This window comes from Syzygium oleosum, unplaced genomic scaffold, assembly GCF_021117445.2.
Source record: "Syzygium oleosum isolate NSW1041296 unplaced genomic scaffold, Sole_v2.1 Sole_v2.01, whole genome shotgun sequence".
Lineage (NCBI taxonomy): Eukaryota > Viridiplantae > Streptophyta > Magnoliopsida > Myrtales > Myrtaceae > Syzygium > Syzygium oleosum.
The window spans coordinates 28,141,222-28,149,626 of NW_026607485.1; the positions used below are offsets into that span (position 1 = coordinate 28,141,222).

An 8,405-nucleotide genomic window follows, 5' to 3' on the forward strand; every position below is an offset into this window, starting at 1 on the left:
CAAAAGTGGAGTTTGCGAACTTCTAGATCTGGAGTTGGCGATGACGGCTCCTCCATGTCCGCAAGCGACGATGGAGAGGACGGAAAGGGTGGCGATTCCTTTTTCTCACCCCTAGAATTTTCTACTATGATTTATCAATAGGGCCAAATGGGGTTAGTTTTGGTCTACTACACCAGCAAATGTACATAATCCAGAAGGGCCTTAATTTCATAGCAAGTAAGTAAGATCACATTCACATTATTATGTCAGGTTATGAGAAGAGTAAAATCGGACATTTCTTTCTTTTTGTTTTTCCTTTGAGGAGATAAAATGAATCAAGCAACTCGATTTGCCAAAATGGTAAAACTTTTTTTTTACCATGTTCTATGGCCTTAGGATCGCGCTTCCGGATAGCCAAAACCATAAAGGCTGCGATTGGTCGTCCGGATTTCTAACTATGATAGGATTGAATAGTATATGATATAAAATCCAAGTATTTTGCCATATCCTATTAACTGTTTGGTGAATCACAGTAATAAAGTCTGATATTTTCATATTTTATCACGTCCATTATTTGTTATTTACGACATATCAATAAAAATGAATCTGCAAATGCATAAACGAATATTGTAAAAATCTCTCATAATTCCCTGCCATATTTAGGAGAGTATAAAAATATGATCGTACACTTTTGCGATTACGAAAAGTATAGTATTTGGACTCCCTCATTACTTTTGTGAAACTTTGACATAAACCACGAAATTACAGAGGAGTTTCAACTTTTTTTTTTTGCTAGAAGGAGTTTTGACTTTGTTGCTGCTTTTGTGGACTTTTGACATGATCAGAGAGCTACGAATGAGAATAAGCTTAGACTCTCTCGCCATTTTCATGGAACTTTGATGTGAACTAAAAAATTACGGAGGAGTCGTGAAGCTTCAACGTGAGCCAGAGATACATAGGAGTAGGAGACGGGAGAGGGTAGATTTTTTAGAAATTTCATTGTCCCTCTTTTTTCGAGAATTAGAAAGATTCTTTTCAAATTTGAATTTGTTTATTAAATCTGGACCTTATTTTAATTTACTCATTTTTTTAAAATTTTTCCATCTCTTTTTTAATTTTTTTATTCCCTTCCATCAGTCCTTTATAAAATTTTATCAACTTATAAACTATACTATTATACCTAAAATATGTAATAATATAGATATTAAATATATATTATAGAGTAGAAAGAAATTCAATTATATAAATAATATAGGAATATATAAAAATGAAAATTATTTTTTTGTTTTTCTAAATTATCTTTTTAATATTATAACTGAAATATTATTTTATATTTAAATATTAATTTATTTTTATTATTTAAAAAGTTTGTTTCAAGAAAAATAGCTTTTATACCATAAATATGAGAAATTCTATCCACCTTTATCCCACCTCTCCCTGGAATAATTTTATCTAGGGTATATTCGGTTTTATCCCATCTTGAGTAGGAACCAAACACATGATAGAATAAATATTATCCTATTCTGAATTTTATCCTGACTACCAAACGCAGCCTTAGAGGAATAACCTAAACTTAATTCATTCGGGAATTTTCCTATTTTTTTAGCTAATTACAAATTTCGGACAAAATTTCCCCTTGCCGAAAAATGTCTGCTGGCAAACATTTCACCGGCCGGGAATTGAGGTCTATTTAGCCACTTCAGATCTTTATTTGAAACAAAATCCACTTCGGGTCCTTATTTGAGATAATGGATCCACTTCAGGTCCTTCTTTGAAACAAAGTCCACTTCGGGTTAGTATTTGAAAAAATTGGCCCCCTTTGGGTCCTTCCCCAGAGAAGTTCTCCCTCATTGCCATTCTCTTTCCATCTCCATGATGTAATCATAAAAGGGATTTCAAGCCCTTTCAACTAAATTAAAAATAAAAAAAGGCAGGAACTTTGACAAAATTATTTTGTTTTATATTCTAATGTCTGTAGTACCAAAATAATAAGGTCGTTGTAGTATAGTGTTGAGTATCCCCGCCTGTCACGCGGGAGACCCGAGTTCAATCCTCGGCAACGACGCTTCTCGTTTTGCCTTTTTCTTTATTTTCTTTCGGTTTTTATTCTGTTATCATTCTCTTTCCTTCTTCATAACATACATTTTGCCTTTTTCTTTATTTTCTTTCGATTTTTATTCTATTATTATTCTCTTTCCTTCTTCATAACGTAGGATTTCAAACCCCTGCAATTAAATTAAACATAACAAAAGGTAGGAACATTGACAAGATTATTAAGTTTTATATTCTAAAGTTTGTAATGAAAACGTAAAAAGGGTAAATGTAGTACAGTGGGGAGTATCCCCGCATGTCACTTAGGGCGCGAATGATAACCATTCTGCTTCAGAAATCAAATTCTTGCCAGAAATTGATTTCTGGAGGAGAAATCTGTTTGATAAAACATGACTAATTCTACTCCAAAAATTGATTTCTGGAACAGAAATCTGTTTTGATTTGTTGATTTTTTTTGCACCTAAAAAAATTTAAATTTCACTCAAAGTGAGTGGCCACAGGTATTCTAAGCCATTCTGTGAAGTTTTAAAATTTTTTATTTTTTTATTTTTTTTGGGCACCTCAAAAAATTTAAATTTCACTCAAAGTGGGTGGCAAAAGGTATTCTAAGCCATTTTGTGAAGTTTTGAAATTTTTGATTTTTTTTGGGCACCTCAAAAAAATTAAATTTCACTCAAAATGGGTGGCCACATGTATTCTTAAGCCATTTTGTGAAGTTTTGAAATTTTTGATTTTTTTTGGGCACCTCAAAAAATTTAAATTTCACTCAAAGTGGGTGGCCACAAGTATTCTAAGTCATTATGTGAAGTTTTGAAGTTTTTTATTTTTTGATTTTTTTGGACACCTAAAACAATTTAAATTTCACTCAAGGGTAGCTACATGTGTTCTAAGCCACTCTGTGAAGTTTTGAAAATTTTCATTTTTTTTATATTTTTTGAAAATAATTCACCAGATTTCCTATTTTCCCAAAATCAGACTTTTTTTTTTTTCTGGAAATTTTTATGAACTTTTTTGGAAATTTTCAATTTTTATGCATTTTTTGAAAAAAATTAGTAAGATCTCAAAATGTGTTGTAAAGGCGACGAAAAAGAGAGAAAATAGGGAGAATGCATTCCGGAGAGAGAAGCTACAAAAAGTAGCTTCTCTTTTTTCTTGCCCAAAACTCATTCTGGAATCAAGTATTTTTAACAAACGCATTTTTATTCCAGAATGTAAAAATTGCTCTAGAATGCATTCCGGAAATTTTTTAACAAACGCATTTCTGTTCCGAAATGCATTCTGAAGCAGAATTTCTGCTCTAGAATGGATTCCATGCGCGCCCTTAGGTGACCTAAATTTTTTTTATTATTGTTATATTCTTTTCTTTTCTTTCTTGGTTTTTTTTATTTACAATTCTTGTCCAGTGAGAGCATCGTGGCCCTCTCCTAGATCTTGGAGAGGGCGATGAGGCCTTCGCTTAGACCTCGCCGTCCCACGGTTGGGAAAAAAAAGAATGGAAAGAAAAGAAAAAAACAAAAAAAGGTAATAAAAATTTAGAAAATTTTAAATAAAAATTCAAAAATTCGTTCACGTCAGCACATGCCATGCCACGTATTTCCTGCCATAATTGGCCTGATGGACTACATTAGTAAATCTGTTAAATATTTATGACTCAACTGGCACAATTGAAATGTCTATGACTGAATTGGCACAAATGCAACGGATTTAGTACTTTTCCCTATACAAATGTCGACATGTAAATTTATGTTAATATTTTCATAACTTATAAATATCCAGATAATATTTTAAGCTCTACGAGAAAGTAAAAAGTTGATTTTTTCATTTTTGAAGAGCATAGACAAACATGCACGTATAACATGCCTCTTCTTTTTTTATTGTTTAGGTACGTTTTTTTTTTAGGGGAGTGATGGATGACTGACCAAAGCCCATTGGTGACATAGGCTGAACTCCGAAGGTTAGGCTATGTTGGGGGCAACTTAAAGAAAAAAGTTAAAATGTGTTTCAAATTGTCATTATATTAAAGAATTAAATTAAATTTTTAATCATTAAAGCCCTAAATGACTTTTTTTTTTCCATAACATGACTTAAAAGATGATAGTGATATGTTTATTAAAATTTGAAATGTTTGATTGTAACAAGGCATTTTCTGACGTTCCCCAAATACAAGTAATGAAAGCAAAGTGCACAAGTCATTCTAAGATTTTAGGGTCTCTTTGTTTTGCGAAAAACTTCATAATTGAGAAAAATATTTTCCATGAAAATCATTTTCAAGGAATTTCTAGTTTTCGGTTGTTTGTTACTGTACTTGAAAGTGAGACGGAAACATTTTACGACGTGTAGAATTTACTTTCAAAGATTATTCTCGCCATTATAATTATGTTTTGTTCCTAATGTAAGATATTAAGGCTGCGAATGATAATCATTTTGTTTATTTAATTTTCTATTTTTTTGTTTCTTGGAACAGGTTTGGAACACAAATCTATTTGGTAACGCAATTTCATTTTTCTATTTCTGGAAAAAATTTTGATTTCAGAAATAGGTTTAGAACATAAATGAGAAGTAAAATTTTTATATTTTTCTATATCTGGAACAAAAATGAAAAATAAAAATTCTTCTCATCACTCACACTCGCTACTAGCCGGTCGCCGTTTTGTATGACAATAAAAGCTCAGTCGCATTCTTTATCAGCAGAAAGGAGGACATTTCTTTCTTTACTTTGTGTAGCTGACAACATTATGTGAAAAGTCATCTTGATGAAGTGGCATTTCCAGGTGCTGTCAAAGTGACAGTAATCCACTTCTTGAAGTTACTAACCTTTTAGACAAAAAAAAAGTTACTAATATTGAGGAGAACTCCTAATGGATTTTGAAGCTGACAAAAATCTTTATGTGAAACTGACATGCATTCCATTTCAGATTAATGTATTCTGGAAGTTCAGAAGGAAATATCAGACTTTACAAGTCTTAGAACTAAAAGTTCAGACTCAGATATAAGATCTTCAGACTTTACTATAAAAGTCATTCAGACTCTTATTATGAAATACTCAAATTCTACTAAAGACCTACGCTGACTCAAGTTCTGAATTAGAAATTCTTCAGACGCAGTAATTATGCAGACGCAGATGCTGAAATTTTTCAGACGCAGAAGCAAAACTCATTCAGAAGGTATCACAACAGCTAGTGATCTGGCATGGATTTCACAGAAGGAAAGTTTTGACTGTCTCAATCAAAATCTATAATTGATTGACAATCAAATACTATGACAAGTATGCATTATAACGGATAAAGCTCTACTTATGGAAACCAAGATTCTGATTGTATGGGCAACCAGAATCAGCGGGATTCAGATTTTGTCAACCAACGGCTACTCAATCCATTTTATACAAATCTATCCAAGATGAAGATTGGAAGATGATCCTCTGAAGATTGTCCAACGGCTAGTTTGGTAGTGGAGGAGTATAAAAGGAGATCTACGAGGAGCAGAAGGTAGAACGAAATCAAGAATCAACAAGTCCAAAGTCTGAGTATACTCCGATCCTTTTTCTTGTCTTTCTTGAGCCAAACATTAAGATTTTGAGGGACACTTTGTAAGAGTGATTGTGTGAGATAGAGAGTCCTATCATACACAAGAGTGCTGTCATTCAGAAGCTATATTTCCTCTTGATTACATAGTGAAATCCAGCCAGTAGGCTGTTGGCGTGGGAGAGTGGACGTAGGCTTGCTATAAGCCGAACTACTATAAACTTGTGTGCAGTTTTTCTATCCCTTATCTCTTACTTTATACACTGCATATCAAGAGCACTGTCTATATAAACTGTTTTGAATCTGAATTTTATTCAGACTCAACTGTGATAAATCATTTCCGCTTAAATTGATAAAAATTATTTAAGATCACCTATTCACCCCCCTCTAGGTGATCCTTGCTAGCTACATCAATTGGTATCAGAGCAGGTTGCTCGTTTATTGAAGTATTTTACTTCTGAGCTAACGATCTATATGGCTAGCTTGAGTGCTCCAGGTCTCATTGAAGGACAAAGCAACAACAGACCACCATATTTCAATGGCAAGGAATATAGTGTCTGGAAGAATAAGATGAAGGCATTCATAAAGTCAATTGATCACATGCAATGGGATGTCATCATCAAAGGAGTCAAACCAAAATCTTCTGATTCAAAAGAAAAGGCAGACGCAAGCATACTAGCAGATCCTCCATTATCTCAAACTGAGATATCAAAAAGAGAAGCCTTAGATTCCAAAGCAATTTATTCTTTCTATTGTGCCATAGCACCTATTGAATATAAAAAAAATTGCTTTTTGTGAATCAGCTAAGGATATCTGGGATATTCTCTACACTACTTATGAAGGAACAGATCGAGCCAAGGAAACTCAAATCAATCTATTGCTTGGTCAATATGAATCCTTCAAAATGAAGTCTGGAGAATCAATTGCTGATATGTATGACAGGTTTGCTGACATAGTAAACGGTCTTTCATACCAAGGACAACCAGTCTCAGACGCGATGAAAGTCAACAAACTACTGAGAGGACTGTCAAAGCAATGGGATAATATAAAACATCTCTTCGAGAGACACAAAGGATCATGCTTCTATCAGTGAATGAGTTAATTGGAACTCTTCAATCATATGAGACTGAGCAACTGAATGAGGAGAATGAATCCAAAGGTAAAAAGTCAATTGCATTAAAAACTAATATTGATTCTGATGCAGATTATGAAGATGAAGATGTTGATTATGAAGAGCTGGCTCTCTTCATAAAGAAGTACAAGAAGATGAAAATCAAAGGAAGAAATCTCAAAGGAAAGAAGTCTTTTGAGAAGAAGAAGGCTCTTGATAAAACAGAAAAATCAAAGGAAGTAATCTGCTTTCACTATAGGAAACGTGGACATATCAAGCCAAACTGTCCACTTCTGAAAAAGAAGACCAAATTTGAGAAAGCAAAGAAGGCTTTAAAAGCAGAAACCTGGAGTGATACAGAATGTGAAGACAGTGATGAAGATATCTCAAACTTCTGTCTGATGGCTAAGTCAGATTCAGACTCAGATTCAGACTCTAATGCTAAAGTTGAGATTGAGGTAAAATATCCTGAAATGCCCATTGAAGTGTCAAATTACATTGATGAATTATGTTTTGAATTTAAGACTGCTCTTAAAAGAATCTCTTCTTTGAAAAACGAAAATTCATCACTGAGGCAACAAGATGTTTCACAAAAAGAAAAAATCGATTTCCTTCCCTGAAATGCCCATTGAAGTGTCAAATTACATTGATGAATTATGTTTTGAATTTAAGACTGCTCTTAAAAGAATCTCTTCTTTGAAAAACGAAAATTCATCACTGAGGCAACAAGATGTTTCACAAAAAGAAAAAATCGATTTCCTTCAAAAAGAATTTCGTCAAGTTAAGGAAAGTCGAGATTTTCTTTCCAAAGAAAATGCTGTTTTGGAAAAGGAAGTTTCAGAAATTACTTCCAAGTTTTCAAAAGGTTCAGAAACCTTGAAGCATATTCTTTCTATACAAATTCCTTACTACAATAAATCTGGTCTCGGATTTGTGAAGGAAAGTGATAGTTTAATTGATTTTCCAAAAGTCAAGGAGAGATTAAGGCAAAGACCTCCTCGACAAGTTTATAAAAACCATTTCAAACGGAATTTTGTCAAACCTGTTGGCTGAAGTGCACTCAAGTGCTCAAAATGTGGAGATCCACAACATTTTGAGAATGAATGTCCTAAGGTCTGGAGACCTATTCGAAGAGACTTTGTTAAGACAGCCTATACTAATTCTCAAGGACCCAAACAAATTTGGGTACCAAAGAAAACTTGAGATGTTGTGATTTTTGCAGGTTACCACAAAGAGAAAAAGAAAGTGGCACCTATATAGTGGATGTTCTAGACACATGACAGGAGATCCAAGCATATTCGTTGAACTACAAAGCCTGAATGGTGGAAAAGTTTCCTTTGGAGGAAATAACAAAGGAAAAATAGTTGGCAAAGGAACGGTTGAAATTGGAGGACTCACAATCAATGACATGTCATTGGTAAAAGGACTCAACTACAATTTGATAAGCATAAGCCAACTATGTGATATAGGTTTCAGAATCAATTTTCAAGAAGATACATGCTCAGGAACAAGCAAAGATTCTTCTCAAACATTCACAGGAAGAAGACATGATAATATTTACCTACTAGATGTCAATCCAAACTCCACTCATTGCTTGATCTCAATCAAAGAGGATGAAGATCTATGGCACAGAATATTGGGCCATATCAGTATGAAACAAATCTCAAAAATCTCAACCAAGAAATTGGTTCGAGGTCTGCCAGATTTGAAATACAAGAAAACAGAGATATGCAATGCCTACA

At 33.5% G+C, this 8,405-nt stretch overlaps 1 non-coding gene across 1 annotated transcript; it reads left to right on the plus strand.

The window, feature by feature from the left end:
• Positions 1-1,972: 1,972 nt before the first annotated feature.
• On the plus strand, positions 1,973-2,044 carry TRNAD-GUC (transfer RNA aspartic acid (anticodon GUC)). The gene has a single exon. It is a non-coding gene; the product is annotated as a tRNA-Asp (tRNA).
• The last annotated feature ends 6,361 nt before the right edge of the window (positions 2,045-8,405 follow it).